Consider the following 18,095-nt stretch of genomic DNA (forward strand, 5'->3'; position numbering starts at 1 on the left):
AATTTCATTTCTATAGAAAGTTTTGTCAAAAGTTTATTTCTATAGAAATGTTTGTCAAAATTTTATTTCTATAGAAAATTTTGTAAAAAATTTATTTCTGTAGAAAATTTTGTCAACATTTTATTTCTATAGAAATTTTTGTCAAAATTGTATTGCTATAGAAAATTTTGTCAACATTTTACTTCCATAGAAAATTTTGTCAACATTTTATTTCTATAGAAAATTTTGTCAAGTTTTTATTTCTATAGAAAATTTTGTCAAATTTTTATTTCTATAGAAAATTTTGTCAAAATTTTATTTCTATAGAAAATTTTGTCAAACTAGATTATATACGTATTTAATCGGCCTTTTTATACCCACCACCATAAAATGGTGACGGGGGTATAATAAGTTTGTCATTCCGTTTGTAACACATCGAAATATCGATTCCCGACTATATAACGTATATATATTCTTGATCAGGGAGAAATTCTAAGACGATATAAGCATGTCCGTCTGTCCGTCTGTCCGTCTGTCTGTCTGTCTGTCTGTTGTAATCACGCTACAGCCTTCAATAATGGCGCTATCGTCCCAAAATTTGGCACAGATTAGTTTTTTGTTTGCAGGCAGGTCAAGTTCGAACATGGGCTATATCGGTCCAAGTTTTGATATAGTCCCCATATAAACCGACCTCCCGATTTGGGGTCTTGGGCCTATAAAAACCGTAGTTTTTATCAGATTTGCCTGAAATTGGAAATCCAGAGGTATTTTGGGACCATAAAGAGGTGTGTCAAATATGGTCCGTATCGGTCCATGTTTTGGTATAGCCCACATATAGACCGATCTCCCGATTTTGCTTCTTAGGCGTCTAGAAACAGTATTTTCTATCCGATTTGTCTGAAATTAAAAATCTAGAGGTATTTTAGGACCATAAAGAGGTGTGTCGAAAATGGTCCGAATCGGTCCATGTTTTGGTATAGTCCCCATATAGACCGATCTCCCGATTTTGCTTCTTACACGTCTAGAAACAGTATTTTCAGTCCGATTTGTATGAAATTGAAAATCTGGAGGTATTTTGGGACCATAAAGAGGTGTGTCGAAAATGGTGTCCATCGGTCCATGTTTTGATATAGCCCCCATATAAACCAACCTCCCGATTTGGAGTCTTGGGCCTATAAAAACCGTAGTTTTTATCCAATTTGCCTGAAATTGGAAATATAGAGGTATTTGAGGACCATAAAAAGGTGTGCCGAAAATGGTGCTCATCGGTCCATGTTTTGATATAGCCCCCATAGAGACTGATCTCCCGATTTTGTTTCTTGGGCTTCTAGAAACTACATTTTCTATCCCATTTTCCTGAAATTGAAAATCTAGAGTTCTTTTGGGACCATAAAAAGGTGTGCCGAAAATGGTGCCCATTTTTTGGTATAGCCCCCATATAGACTGATCTCTCGATTTTTACTTCTTGGGCGTCTAGACACTATATTTTCTAGCCGATTTGTTTGAAATTGAAAATCTGGAGGTATTTTAAGATCACAAATATGTGAGTAGCAAATGGTGCCTATCGGTCCATGTTTTGGTGTAGCCCCCATATACACCGATCTCCCGGCTTTATTTCTGGGGCTTCTAGAATCCGTAGTTTTTATCCGATTTGCTGGAAATTAGTAATCTATAATGAAATTTTAGACAAACGAAATTTCGTTTTCTTATAAAGTATTTTCGTGTATTCAACGATTGTCTCTAAAATTTGGGTCAAAAGAAAACTTTGCTTGTCTAAATTTACGTTTCTCAAAAAAAGAAAACACTTCTTTCAGGGTATAGCAGGCGCACTGATCATGAAAATTGCTTCAAACTGAAAGTAAACTTTCCAGATTTTACTCATCGTATTAAAATAATGGCGGAAAAAATCAAGGCGTAATATCATCATATACACGATATGTTTATAATTTCTCTAAAACTCAAACAAAATTGGTTCTAAATCCAGAATCTTATCTGGTCTTCATAGGTAGAATCTTTAAAGTCTGTCTTCGGGAACTGACTTGCTTGGGAGAAGATTTGTCATCAAACCCCCCTACAATTCTATATATTATCAAGTAACCCACTACGACGAAGAGTTTTCAAAGTAAACTATCATATTCATGGTGGTGGGTATTTAAAATTCGGCCCGGCCGAATTTACTGCTTTATATACTTGTTTTATTTAATAACATCAATAGAAGTCCGTGTTAATAATACTACATATATTTTACTGTTAAAGACAAAAAACTTGAATTTTTCATTGAAGGTGATGAAGCGCTAATAGCTGGGTAAAGCATTTTCGGAACAATTTTACTTTGCATTTCCGAATTCATACTTTATAAATTTTATTAAAATTTTTATCAAATATCGCACAGTGGTTCCAAATCGCTTTTTTGGAAATAATTCAACTTTTGAACGGATTAATATATCAACATAATTTTTGTATGAAAGCTGGATCCCTAGTGGGTCCACGGGCTGATCTGTAGGCGTTGAAAGTTGGTCACCTAGCTGATTTTACTGTATAGAACTTGTAAAACTCTACAAAAAAAGTTACTGTTTGCAAGATATAGGCCCACAATTTATTTTTTTGCAACATTTTATCAAAGGTCAGTATTTTGAACCTAGAAGTTCCGTTTTTGAATGGATGTGCTTTAGATTTAAAGTTGTAAAGTCCACAAGTTAGAATTTCAAAAAATATCGAATTTTGACCATTTTTTTGGAAAAGACACTTACATTCGTTCTGTCGTAAATTTTTTTATAGATTTCTCCCAATCCTTTTTTACATCCAGAAAAAAGTGACCCCTTCTTTAAGTTAAAATGAACTCTCACAATGAGTTGAAAGTTGAACTTCGTATAGCGCCAAAGACATTTTTATTTGTTTGAACGATGTGATTTTCGTAGAAAATAGGTAGAATGGATTCCATATATTAGTTAACATTTTCCTATATTTATGTACCACTATAATACAGAATGAAAAAATTTAACTGAATTGAATTCATATATGGATTGATTTTATTTTTCATTCATTTGGACAAATCTTACATATTTGTGGTAAGCCTTTTACTTCAAAATTAGAACTGCTTACAATTTTTTCTTCTATAAAATACATGTTTTATTAAATATTAAATAACTTATTTAAACTCAAATATTAGTTTATTATTCCTCTATTCCAATTTCCATGTAATGTTATCAACTGTAAACCGCATTTTTCTTCTTCTTGTACCTTTCAGTTTTAAGTTGCTGCCTAACGCTTTTGTCCTTCTTTTACAATTTCAATACCTACAAATATAAAAAATCATAAACCAATTTTTTCACAAAAGGTTAGCGTCACTGAATATTACCTGATAATTGAAGACGAATTAGGGGGTTGTTATTCTTCTGGTATTTTCTCACTAATTTAAAATAACAAATATTTTATATATTTTATTTGTTATTTATTATATTATTTTACTAAATTATTTTTTATCTATCTCTCCGTATATTATAAAAACACGATTCCAACTAAAAAAACAACCCACGCGCAAACATATCGATTATATCGATGACAGGTATCGATTATAGGCAGATAAAAGAAATATATCAAAATTTCCTATATTCTAACAAGTGTGTTTCCTTAAGTTTTGAAAGGATTGAATAGTTCTTAAAGGGTGATACGGTCAAAATTTGGTCAATATAAACTTGACGTATTTCTTTCAATTTTGTATTTAAAAAACCTGAACACCCCTCATTTTGAAGGTGTGTGTGTAGAATGTTGCTCCTATTTTGATTTTGGAATTCACTCTTCAGTTGTCAAAATGCCGTTCAAGCAAGAAGAGCAGCGTATCAAAATTTTGCTCGCGCATCGCGAAAATCCGAGCTACTCGCACGCAAAGCTGGCAAAATCGCTAAAAGTTGCCAAATCAACCGTTACAAATGTAATTAAAGTGTTTGGGGAACGCTTGTCGACAGCCAGGAAGTCTGGATCGGGGAGAAATCGAAAACCGGAAGCCGCTGAGACGACAAAGAGAGTTGCCGGTAGTTTCAAGCGAAACCCTAACCTCTCTCTCCGAGATGCCGCAAATAAGCTGGGTGTATCGTCTACAACCGTGCATCGAGCCAAAAAATGAGCCGGACTATCGACTTACAAGAAGGTAGTGACTCCAAATCGCGATGATAAACAAAATACGACGGCCAAAGCGCGATCCTGGAGGCTGTACACGACGATGCTGACGAAGTTTGACTGCGTGGTAATGAACGACGAAACCTACGTCAAAGCCGGCTACAAACAGCTTCCGGGACAGGAGTTTTATACGGCAAAAGGAAGGGGAAAGGTAGCAGATATTTTCAAGCACATAAAACTGTCAAAGTTCGCAAAGAAATATCTGGTTTGGCAAACCATCTGTACCTGTGGCTTGAAAAGAAGCATTTTCATAGTTTCCGGGACTGTCAACCAAGAAATTTACGTGAAAGAGTGTTTGAATAAACGTCTGCTGCCTTTCCTGAAGAAATACGGTTGTTCCGTACTGTTTTGGCCGGATTTGGCATCTTGCCATTACGGTAAAAAGGCCATGGAGTGGTTCGCCGCCAACAACGTGCAGGTGGTTCCCAAGGACAAGAACCCTCCCAACACGCCAGAGTTCCGCCCAATTGAGAAATACTGGGCTATTGTCAAGCGGAACCTAAAGAAGACCAAAAAAACTGCTAAGGACGAGCAGCAGTTCAAGGCAAACTGGCTGTCTGCGGCGAAGAAGGTGGACAAGGTGGCTGTACAAAATCTGATGGCAGGTGTCAAGCGTGAGGCCCGGCAATTCGGATTTGGAAAAGCGAAAGCCTAACTGAATATTTTTCCAGAATTTTATACTAATTGAACTTGAAAAAGAAATTTAATTTGATTTTTTAAATAAACGATTTCACCGATTTACACGCGTTTTCCCTTGACCAAATTTTGACCGTATCACCCTTTAGTACGAATGAAGTGTTATTCGTATGTATGATAAGCTTTTTATAATAAAGGAAGTCAGAACTATCATTTTATAGGAAATTTTACTAAATTTGAGGAAACTTGGGTTTAGTTCGGTTTTTGTTTATTTTTACGAATGCTTTGTTATCAGTGAATAAAATGTTCTTTTTAAGTAGTAAATTCTTATACCCAGCGAAGAAAACAGTATTAGTAAAATTCCATGCCTTATTCTAGTTAATGAACTATTCCTAACTGCTTTCAGTTTAGGATTTTTTTACTGAAACACAAAAATTTACCTTAATGGAAATAAAATGGCTAAACTAAATTGATGAACGTTTTGTCCTTTAGTTTAGAAAGCACTTTTTTCTGGGTGTAGTTGTTTCTTATAGAACACCAAAAAGGGATACGTTTTAAGCATTTATCGGCCATTTTGGTCAAGTAGTATATGAGTTCTTCTTCTCCCAAAATCGGCAATTTTTCAACAAGAAATTTTTTTTTTCAAAAATCCCCATGTATCCACTAACAAACTGTAAAGGATTTCAACATCATACAAATAAACAGCTGAGATATATGCAAATTACAAAAAATAACGTTTTTTCAACATATATTCCCACTTTGGGGATTTTTGATACCAATTTTGGGAATGGTATGTTCAGCATTATTTCTTAAAACACTTTTCCCTGCATAAATCAATAAAAATCATAATGGTATCACAATTAGTTATCACAAACAGTTATTAGGGTTTCAATTCATATTTTTAATTCCCAAAAAATCGAAATTTTTGAAAAAATGGTTCCGTGCCCCAAAAACTTCAAATTTTCGTATTTTATTTCTTTGCAATTGCATAGAATTAAAGCTCTCTCAATTACCTTTCCAACGATGTATTCTATTTAGACCCGTGCTTAGCCAAATGCGCCAAAAACTTGCACTAAACGACACTAAATCGGGTAAAATAATGCATTTCTACTAATGTACGTTTATATGGGGGATATACCTAAATCTGAACCGATTTAAATCAAACAAAAATTGAAGCAAATCAGAGAAAAAATCTGGATTATGGAGCCATATAAGTGCATATCGGGCGTGAGATATATATGGGACTATATATAAATCTGAACCGATTTTAACCAATGCGTAGCTACACTCAAAAAAAAGTGAACTCTCTATTTCACTAAAGCCAATTTAACTTTATTTTACTTCATGGAATTGTTATATTTGGAGAAAGTTTCCTTTACTCTAATAATTTTTTGTGTACGTTAGTTAAATTAACTAAAACCGAGGAAAAAATATACTCAAATGAAGCATAAAGATTAACTAAATTCATGTCTTCCACAAAATAGTTCAGAATTTCTTTAAGTTTGTAAATTTTACCAAAAATGCGTCCATCATGAACTTCGTATATCACTAAAGACATTCTTGCAATTTTGAACTCCAAATTTTTCTTTCGAACTACAAAATTTTATTTAACAAGTGAAAAAACTTAGTTATGTCTAATAAATTTTCTTGAATTTGTCGAAAAATATTTACTTATTTTTATGACATCGGCGTGATGCTAACGCTTGTAATACTGTTTAGTTAAAATTTTCTAAAAATATTCAAAATTTTCTAAAATTAACCGAAAGTTTTCTTCCTGGTGGGTTCACTGTTTTTTCAGTGTAGAATGATAATTATGCTGCCTGTGCAAAATTTAAACTAAATCGTAGTAAAACTGATCTCAGAGTGAAAATTTAGTTTCCGGTGGCCATGTAAGTGTATATCGGATAATAGATATATATGGGAGCTATCGAAATCTGATCCTTTACTGTACTAGTAATTAGACTCCTCGTGCAAAATTTCGAGCACATCTAAGCAAAACTCTGGCTAAAACAAAATTTCATAACCCCGAGGGGACAAACTTTCAACGCCTACAGTCCGTGGACCCACAAATTTGCAATCTTAGAGGAAAACATCTCAGCCTTCATACAAAGAAAAAATTATATTGATAACTTTTTCGGTTCAAAAGTTGCAGCATTGTTTCCAAAAAAAAAGCGATTTGGAACCACTGTGTATCGGTCGGAGCAACTTAAATACACATGCATACATGAAACTCTTCCATGAGTGTACCCTCTCTTGAAAGTCCGATGCTATAAGGTGACACCACTTGAAGACAAACAAACCACAGCTGAAAGAAAAATGTTGTATGTTTCGAGGGCTTTATTTTCTTCCTTAACCTAAAAAAAAAACAGCAATCATTCCCACCAATGAATTGAAATCCGTATTCATGTCAGAAGAATTATCTTATCATTAGAAATATTCTGTGAAGGATAGGATAGTTAACGCAAAATGTTCGTTAAAAGTGTAATGTGCAAATAGTCTCTCAGACTACGTTACAAAGATCTCGGCGAATATGGTGCTAGAATAGAAACAAATTATTAGGCCGAATGGGTCGTATTCTTTTATCTGTTTTTCGTTTACAGAATGTTTTGATTTTTTGTCATATTTTTTGTAGAGGAGCGCCAGTACATTATGTATTCCAATGTAATCGCATGCTTATATTTTCAGGGTCTCCTCACACCATATCAATGAACTCTGAGACCAAACATCATTTTCAGGGACAACTGATTTAGATTTTGTTTTATGAATTGAATTTGTAATTTTTGTTTTTATTGCCGAGAATAATAATTACTTAGCATTAAACTAATCTCAATTAAAACCGAAAGACATTCCGATTCGGAGCATAGTTTAATCAATATTTTTTTTGTTTGTTTTTTTGTTTTAATGAAAAGAAAAAACATACATATATACATTTAAAATGATATGTAAACGAGTGTTTATGTATACAGTGTTCACGTACGACGGCAGTAAGAGATGTATGAGTTTGTGCGCGGACGTACTTGAACATAGACCACCACATAGTTTCTTGAAACAATTACTCTTTCAAAATTGATAACCTTTTTGACAATTTCCAAAGTAACGCAACATTTATTTTTAGTTTTTGCCTCATCTCAATACATTGTTGATGGAAGCTCTGTCAGCTTCAGCCAATCCAATCTGTTGACTGATTTCAATTTCCTTTTTCCACCCAGTTTGTCAAACATAGAATTGCTCTAGATTTGATTAACCTTTTCAGCAAGACTCAAACAATATTTTTTTGTTTTTGTCGAAGACTAAACAAAATTCTTGGAAATTCTTGTGCTAAGAAAAAAAAAACAATTTATTTATTTATTTTTTTTTTAATTTCAAAAGAGAATTAAATTTCACGTCTAAGCGTTCAGGAAAATTCGTGTGAAAATATCGCTTTTCACATGTATGTACATGTATACATTGGTAGGTTTTTGAGCGGTTTGTGAACCAACAAAGTGATCAGGAGTTCAGCCGAAAATTTAAACCTTCGATCGGCCACCACAACTCAAGCCCCGCCGATAGTTATGGTGTGGGCCGAGTTAACGGCCGATAGTCGCTCCCCGCTCGAATTTAACAAATTATAAGCCCAAAATCAGTATTGAAGCCCTGAGCTTTGTAAACATTTCGGCTGCAGAGACTGGGAATTCCAACAGTAATCAGCACGCTTCAACCCAGAATGCTTTTAAAAGGATGTATACCGCTACGGTACAATGTCCCGCTACGGTAAAATGTCCACCAAAATCTCCAAATCTCAATACGTTGGACTTTTGATGGTGGGGATTTTGGAGTGTAAAGTTGGCACTAAGAGATACTAAAGTATCGATGATCTGCAGACGGCGCTTCTCCGGGAGTTGGAAAAAACAGAGCAGAGCGTGACTTTTTCGGCCGTTTGAACACTCAAAAAAAAAGTAAACCATATATTTCACTAAAGCCGATTTAATTCTATTTTCGTTCATGGAATTATTATGTTTTAAGAAAGTTTCCATGACTTTAATAATTTTTTTGCGTACATTAGTTATTTTCTATCGAAATATAAAATTTTGACAAAATTTTAAATTTTAAATAAAATTTTGGTAATTATTTGATTTTTCTGTGATTGGGGATCGGTTTATATAATATAGATCGATACGGACCAGTTTGGGCATGGTTGGTATCGGCCATACATTAGCGAAATGTACCAAATTTCAACCGGATCGGATGAATTTTGCTCCTTCAGGAGACTCCGGAGGTCAAATCTGGGGCTCGGTTAATATGGGGGCTATATAATTATGAACCGATGTGCACCGATTTTTACATGGTTGTTAGAGACTACATACCAACACCATGTACCAAATTTCAGCCGGATGGAATGAAATTTGCTTCTCTTTGAGGCCCTGCAAGCCAAATTTGGGGATCAGTTTATATGGGGGCGCGTGGTTGTTAGAGACCATATACCAACACCATGTACCAAATTTTAGCCGGATCGGATGAAATTTGCTTCTCTTTAAGGCTTCGCAAGCCCAGTCTGGGGATCGGTTTATATGGGGACTATATAAAATTAATGACCGATGTGGACCAATTTTTGCATGGTTGTTATATACCATATACCAACACTATGTACCAAATTTCAGCCAGATCGGATGAAATATGCTTCTCTTGGAGGCTCCACAAGCCAAGTCCGGGGGTCCGTTTATATGGGGGCTATACGTAAAGTGAACCGATATGGTCCATTTGCAGTACCATCCGACCTACATCAATAACAACTACTTGTGCCAAGTTTGAAGTCAATAGCTAGTTTCGTTCGAAAGTTAGCGTGATTTCAACAGACGGACGGACGTGGCTAGATCGACTCAGAATTTCACCAAGACCCAGAAAAAAAAAAAAAAAAAAAAATATATATATATATATATATATATATATATATATATATATATATATATATATATATATATATATATATATATATATATATATATATATATATATATATATATATATATATATATATATATATATATATATATATATATATATATATATATATATATATATATATATATATATATATATATATATATATATATATATATATATATATATATATATATATATATATATATATATATATATATATATATATATATACTTTATGGGGTCTTAGAGCAATATTTCGATGTGTTACAAACGGAATGACAAAGTTAATATACCCCCATCCTATGGTGGAGGGTATAAAAAGAAATTAACGCTTTACTTTGATGCGTTACGTATCTGTCTTCCTGCTACGATAGTCGGTACTATAAGTAAATTGTGTACAAAAATAAATATGGCTTAAGCTCTTTGTATCACTTCCATGCGTATTTCATGAGCGACTTTTGAATGTAGGGCACAGTTGATGTATCAGGCTCACTTATACTATTCAGTCCATATTAGTGATTCCATATTAACTAGAAGTACCTATTACATATGTGCACTTCTAGTTTTAACCGCTGAACCTTCTCGATTATTTTCTTCTGTTGAACCAACCAGATTGTTCTAAAAACATCAGCAGTCTACTTAATAGAGGTGTGCACGTGAGTAATAGTTTACTCACGCACACTCACGACTGAGAAATCATACTCACGCACGATATTTTTTGGTAGGACTCACGCACACTCACGAAAAGAAAATTTGTACTCACGCACGAAAACGTCGTGAGTCACAAAAAATATCGTAACTCAGGAAAAATATCGTGACTCACGTATAATTTTATGATTAATTTACCTTACCGAAGTGTCTGAAAACATGAGCATTATTAAAATCAAGAGTGTTATTAAACTCTTATCATCCCAGGTGTCACTAAAATTGTAATTGAATTTAACTCTTAAGCGTTTTATGTTGGTGAGCAGGAATATTTTCGTGAGTGTAATTCGTTACTCATGCACACTCACGAAGAAAATTTTCGTGTGAGTGGCTCCCGTAGGAATGGAGGAGGGAGCCACCGTGGTGCAATCGTTAGCACGCCCGCCTTGCATACGCAAGGTCGTGGGTTCGATTCCTGCTTCGACCGAACACCAAAAAATTTTTCAGCGGTGGATTATCCCACCTCAGTAATGCTGGTGTTTTCACTGCATTGTAGAACGCCGTTCGGACTCGGCTATGAAAAGGAGGTGCCCTGTCATTGAGCTTAACATGGAATCGGGCAACACTCAGTGATAAGAGAGAAGGTCACCACTGTGGTATCACAATGGACTGAATAGTCTAAGTGAGCCTGATACATCGGACTGCCATCTAACCTAACCTAGGAAAGGATTTTCTCAAATTAGCTTCCTGTTTCTCTTTACCCATAAGTTTCTCAGTTAAAACTTTCTGCGTGGCAAAGGCTTCCATTATTATGCTGTTTTGTCTTACGACAGTGTCTAATTTGAAGAAATTCACTTAGATTTATAGACAAATCAATGCATATACATCATATATATATATGTTACGTTCTAACTTCTCTATGGTATCTTTAAGCCAGGAAACAGTTACTGTATTTAAAAAACTATGGGAGCATTATTATTAAATTTATCACTTATACCTGTTGTTTTTGGTTTTGGTAAAATCAGCTGTTCTTTTGAATTCTAGCGCAAATTGGTTTGAGAATTTTGGAAGATTTCTTAACATACTTTTTTAAAATCTACATATAATTCTCGAAATCATAAGCGTAAAAAGAAGATAATGGGCCGAATTTTTTCACGCAATCACTCAAGTGCAAAAGCCCAGGAATGTTATAGGTTAGGTTAGGTTGTAGAGGATGACATCAATTTTGTGTTGAATTGATGTCCACTTAGACCAATAGGTCCATTGTGATTCCTCGATGTGATCTTTCCATCTTCTTCCTTCCAATCCACTATGGGCGGAAATCGCAAAACAGCGGCAAAAAGTCAAATTTTCAAAATGAAAAATTATTGGATGTTCCAATTGAAATTACTATAGAACATCTTGGAAAGTAAAATCGAAAGTTAATTTAAAACTTGGCAACCCTGTTCAGGAGAAAAAGGTTGCCAATGTTTACCAAAATGTATGCAAGTTGCGTGTAATCAAGGAGAGCAAAAATTGAAAAATTTCGTGCTTAATTTTTTTTTGCAATAAAAGTGAATAAAGAAAACTTTTAAATGTAGATTCTAAGAGAAGGTTTAGTAGTTCAAAATGTTGTAAATACTTTAAAAAATATTTTTGTTTTTGAACTTGAATTTGTGGATTCAAAAGTGCTGTTTATATGTGAAAATTTTAGTACATACGTATATTTGCGAAGAATAGAACTAGAAAAGTTAACGATTGTTAATGAAAATTGTTGCTTATAATTGTTCGTGAGAAAGTATACTTTTACGTACTGTAAGCTTTGTCTGCCCAAACTTGCCCATACTAAAATAAATGTAAAGGTTTTATAGTCAAATTTGGGGAAATCAGGCGATACATATATATGGGAGCTATATCTAAATCTGAACCGAATTTGATGAAATTTTGCACGCTTTAAGGGTACTATAAAATATTACTTTGTGTTAAATTTGAAGACAATCGGTTAGTAAATAAGCGCAGTATGGTCTAATTTGTCGAAATCGGGCGATACATGTATATGGGGCTACGTCTAATCTTGATCCAATTTTTTCCAAATTCAACAGTGTTTGTTCTTTGACCAAACACCGAAGAAAGTGATTTTGATGGTTAATATTTGTTTAATCTTAATTAATAAAATTAATTTAATAAAATGACAACTGGTTTATACTATTTACATCAAGTTCCGGGGAATAAGGCGCGTTCTTAATAAGGAAAATAAGCAAGTATAAATTAAACTCCATCTAAGAGTATATTCTATAGTACTGCAAGTGGAATTACAATTTCGACTCCTCTATAGTAACGCACCTGGAGTAAGGGGGATTGACTCCCTTTTTGTTGGTAACATTTGATTTTGATAAGATATATCGATATACCATGTTTGGCGATACAACGAAGATAAACCGTTTAGATTAATGAACGAAAATGAATAAATCAATATTTTTGATTTATAAAAATGGAATAAAAAGTCAATGCTAACTGATGACAAAATAATATTTTTTCAAAAACTTCAAAAACTGAAATTTGTTTACTCATATCTGCATCAGCATTGAGTGAGTAAAAAGGTAACTCATTACTTATCGAGAAAAAGTGGGTTTGATACTAAAATACAACTTACTCAAAACTGCATAATCTTCCGGCAGGGAATCTTCCCTGTAGGAAACTGACTAACTTTTAGCTAACAAAAGGTTAGTCGAAACTGAGTCACAGGTGACTCAAATGCTAACTAGACTCATCGTTCCTTTTGTACAAAGGAACTAGTTCCTTCAAATCGTTCCTTTTCGTTCCGGCTTTTTATATTTGTCGTCACTGCCATCTACTAAAGACAGACATGACATTGTTTGTTTACTTTGTGCACCGAAGTTTGTTGTCAAATGAAAGATACAAAAAATATGGAAAAGTAAATTTACTTCAAACAGTAATATAGTAAGACAAAAAATAAAGAATGAAATGGAGAATTTAAGACTGTATCTTAAAAGGATTTTTTTGTGTTTTGTGAAAACAAAAACATCAATGAACCTATTAAATAGTAGCTTGCCAATCAATGCTTTAATATACACACGCGCCAAAATGGAAGAATTAGCAAATATTTGCTGTCAAACAAACACAAGACTAATGCTAACTCAATTCCCATGTAAAAGCCTATTCAGTTTTAACACGTGTTGTCATTGGAACAAGTCAGTACTCACTCGTCTCTAACATACATAACTTTCAGCTAACCAAAACTTAACTCAAGCTGAGTTAGTTGTTGGGCACATTATAAGCTAGCTAATAACTGACTAATTTGTGGTAAGCTCTCTGGTTAATTAGACTATTTTTCCATTAATTTTGATTTTATTTTGAATTAATTTTTGTTAAAATAAAATAATTCACAATTAAAATTTATTAAAATAAAATTTAAAGTTGTAGTAATATTTTTTGTTGTTTTTGCCCACTTGATATTAAGTCGCAGTCCAAGCACCCTGGCTAAAAGTGACGTTTTCTCAGAAGTTTAAGAGTATTTCTCAGTGTCGTTACCGGACCACCTCGAATTGTATCTGTAAAATGCAAATAATACTCTATATAAAAAAGAAAAAGAAAATAATAGATTTCATTTCTGTTATACCTACTACATTTTACTGTTTACACTGTTTTATTGCCAGTTTTTCATGTATTCCGTTAATACTGCCGTCGTTTTAGCTTAGAGCTTAAACAGCGAAGAAATCATTAATAGTGTTGCCCTTATTTGCCAAATCATTTTCCTCAATATTTTTTAATTTATTCATTACACATTCTTCTCAGGTCATTTCAAAACTGATGTCAAATATAAATTAATTTCGTTCGCTCACTTCTGCACTTCTGAAAAAGTGAGTTTGAAGAAAATACAACTAACTCAAGGCTGCTTAAGTATTGAGTTACCTAGAAGTCACCTGTGAATTAGTTAGGAAAAAGTTAGTTTGATGATGTTGAGTGAGTTCATGAAATTCCTACAGGGTTATTATACCCCCCATATAAGATACTGATAATATGCGTTATTACTGCACGTGGCCCAAAAGCCAAATTTTGCACAAGGAATACTATTAGTAACACAGTCAAACCCATAGCTTCCTTTTATATCTTAAATAAATTCTTTTCCCAACATTGGGAGAATGCTCCTTTAGCTTTTGTTGGAGCTTCCATCCACATTTGCTTTCCGCTCATTGTATATGAAGGAAAACCAATCTCCTTTCCAATAAGGCTTTCACAATTTTCTGAATAATCTTCCATTTGTCAAAATAAGTGCGATATAAAAGTATATAACATACCTTCTTCCCTGTTTTAAAAATATTTATTCAAATCCCAATAATTCTTTTGTTTTTCATTTGGCATTTTTACTTACTTTTATAAGAAAAGTCTATGGTTACAAAGGCAGTAAGGCTACGCAAGCTATACCTATGTTCGAGATATAGCTTACATTCCTACACATAATTCCTGGGAAAACAGGAAAATATGGTAAAATTCCGGGAAATGTCGGGATTCTGTTCACAAAAAAAGCTCTAGCTCAGTATGTTGTGCGCTCTAACTTCTTCGTTTATTCCAAGAACTTGGTGTAGTTAATAAAGTATATATGTTGTTTATAGTTCTATTTCCATGTTGGTCTAGGGAATCACCTCTTATCCGCTCTTATAGCCGCTTCTGTTGGGCAAATATGTATCCGCAACACCAGATATCCGGTCATTGTTCCCACAGGCCTTCTGTCAGTTTTCAAATAGAAATTCGTTGAATTTTACACCGAAATTGTGTCCATATGTAATAGGTACTTTTATTTAATGTGGTATCACAATGGACTGAATAGTCTAAGTGAGTCTGAAACTTAATCGGGCTGCCACTTTAGCCTGCACCGAAATAAACAAATTTGTTATTTATTCAATGAAATAAAATTTCAATTGACAAAATCCAATTTACAATTTAACACTCTATCACTCACACGGATGAAAAAGACTGTTTTTCATATGTTTGGCTATAAACATTATATGTTTGGAACACAAATTTTTAAACACAATATTTTTGAGTGCAAGCATATAATGTTCATAAACTAGCATAACATGTTTGGGACATATATGTTAATATGTTAGAACATGTTATGTTTGGGACATAAAATGTTTGTAAATATAATATGCTTGGATGCAAACATATATTAATTTAGAAATAGCCTATAAACATATATGTGTTTAGTAGCTTGGAGCGCTATTTAACAGGGAGCGATATTGAATTAAGTTGGTGGTTGTTGCTTGTTATTACAAAATTAACATTTTATTTTTCCTTGGGCAATTGATCAGCTACTTCTTTGATCCTTACAAACTGTGTGGTCCGCTGTTCGAATCCCCGTCCGGCAAAAGGTAAAATTAAAATAAAAAAAATCATAAAATTGAATAATTTCTTCTACAATGTTTGTATTACAGAAAAAGGTGCTAAGAACTAAAAAATGTCTTGGAAGTGAGAAAGATGTGGGGGAATATACAATTAGGCAGAAACAAAATTTTGAGCATTCAAGTCGAAAACCTATGTTGTTAGCACCTATATTACCTGTTTATTTTCATAATTCATTATGATTGTAAATATATAAATAAATAAATAAAATTTTGAGCACAATATTGTTTGGGAGAATTTTTTTAAGCATATAATATTTTTGGGTGCAAAATGCTTCCAAACATATTATATGTTCACATAATAACATATTGTTTTTTGGAAGACAACATTATTGAATTTGGATGCAAAAATACAAAATGTTTGGAACTTAGACTACCCAAACATATATTGTTTAGACCAATATGCTTTCAAACATATTATATATTGGAAGAGATCAAACATATAAATGTTTGGGCAATACCCAAAAATGTATATGCTTGAAGCAAAATATGTTTGGGAGTATATGTTACAGAAGCGATTTTTTGTGAGCGTGCACGAACTCCGATTTGTTTGATTTTTTGTATTGGAGATGATAACAAAAAAATAAAATACACGTATTTTTTAATTTTCATTTATTTTTATTATTTGAAGAGAAACTCCCACAAATTGGGAGTGTTGCCAAACATTATTTGCCACAAAAACAAAAAAACGTAAAAATTGTTCAAAAAGAACATTCTACAATAAAGCTCAAACACTTGCCTCTCCAATTTATCAAGATTACACACAAAACACAAGCACAACAATTTTTTATTATTTTTCGAAATCACAGCAAACCGGCATTTTTTCGTAAATACCAATAGTCAATAAAGAAATGTCAATTTCCAGCAAGTAGTGCCACCTACTTGTTCTATTTTTACAAGTTTATTAGCTCAGTATGTAAACCACGGGATATAGTGCTTGATTGAGCTAAAGAAGTTATTTCTATTAATTTTGAGGCATTCGAACGGTATGTTGCCTACAGTCTACACTATGATACAGAGAGTTAATGGGTTTGAGACAAAAATCAATCAATCATCTTAAATTTTTTTTCTTTAAAATTAATAATAAAACTATTTTTTCTGTGTATAACATTCCTGGTATATTTCGTAGCTTCCTCAAGTAAAAATCACTTGAGTGATTTTACTTCCGGGAATTTTCAACAACAACAAGACAAATGCCTTGAAACCTAAGAAGACTTCATGTATGTTGACGCTAAAACCACCGAGTATGTAACACCCAGAAAATGTTGTTGTTGCCCCATAGGGGCATTTGTGCTCCCATTGATATATTGGCAACATATCTTTGACCGACATTGTCTGGCAAAAAAGACTTTTTCTGGAACTTTGTCGCGGGGAATAATACATGGGCACCCTTTTTACTCGGACTTAATATACTTATGCGCCATGACATATAATACACATGTCCACTAGGGCTGTCATTCGGGATCGATTTCAAAAAATCCCAGGATTTCACAATAAAGAATCCCGGAATTTTTTCGGGATACCGAAATTTTCGGGATTCTTTAAATATTCTACAGCTCCAAAAAATTTTTGTACATTAAACCAATTTAGTTTAATTCAATTTGATTAACAAAAAAACAACAAAAGAACATAAGAGTAAATTAAAAAGGAATTTTAAATTGCTTTCATACTTAACGAACACTTAGTTCAACTCAACATTGTGAAGGAAAGAAAAACAAAAATATTGTGACAAAAATAAATAAACAAAAATCCATTTCATATCGCTATCTAACTCAGCAAAACATTTTAAGGATTAGGTTAGATTAGGCGTAATTTCGTATACTTGTGATAATCCTTTTGTACTTCGATTTAAGTAAAAATATCAAGGTTAGGTTAGGTGGCAGCCCGAAGTATTAGGCTCACTTAGACTATTCAGTCCATTGTGATACCACATTGGTGAACTTCTCTCCTATCACTGCGTGCTGCCCGATTCAATGTTAAGCTCAATGACAAGGGACCTCCTTTTTATAGCCGAGTCCGAACGGCGTTCCACATTGCAGTGAAACCACTTACACTGAAAAAAAAGCATGCCCGGTTCCAAAGATTTTGTCTTTACTTTAAAAATTTTGGTATTGATTCCGAGCCGAAGACGCGCAGAATTCAAGTAAGGATAATTTTAAGACACAATTCTCTTTTAAATTTGGGTTTCGTGTACTTGCTTCCAGGAAGCAAATTTTAATTTTTCGCTTTCTCAGCTTTTTTTCGTCGTATGCTATTAAAATCCTTTAAAAACGAGTTAACGACAACTTTATTTTCCTAATTAAGACTCGACTTTCAGTAGAAATTATGCTATGTTTC

This window comes from Haematobia irritans, chromosome 4 (genome assembly GCF_050003625.1).
Source record: "Haematobia irritans isolate KBUSLIRL chromosome 4, ASM5000362v1, whole genome shotgun sequence".
NCBI lineage: Eukaryota > Metazoa > Arthropoda > Insecta > Diptera > Muscidae > Haematobia > Haematobia irritans.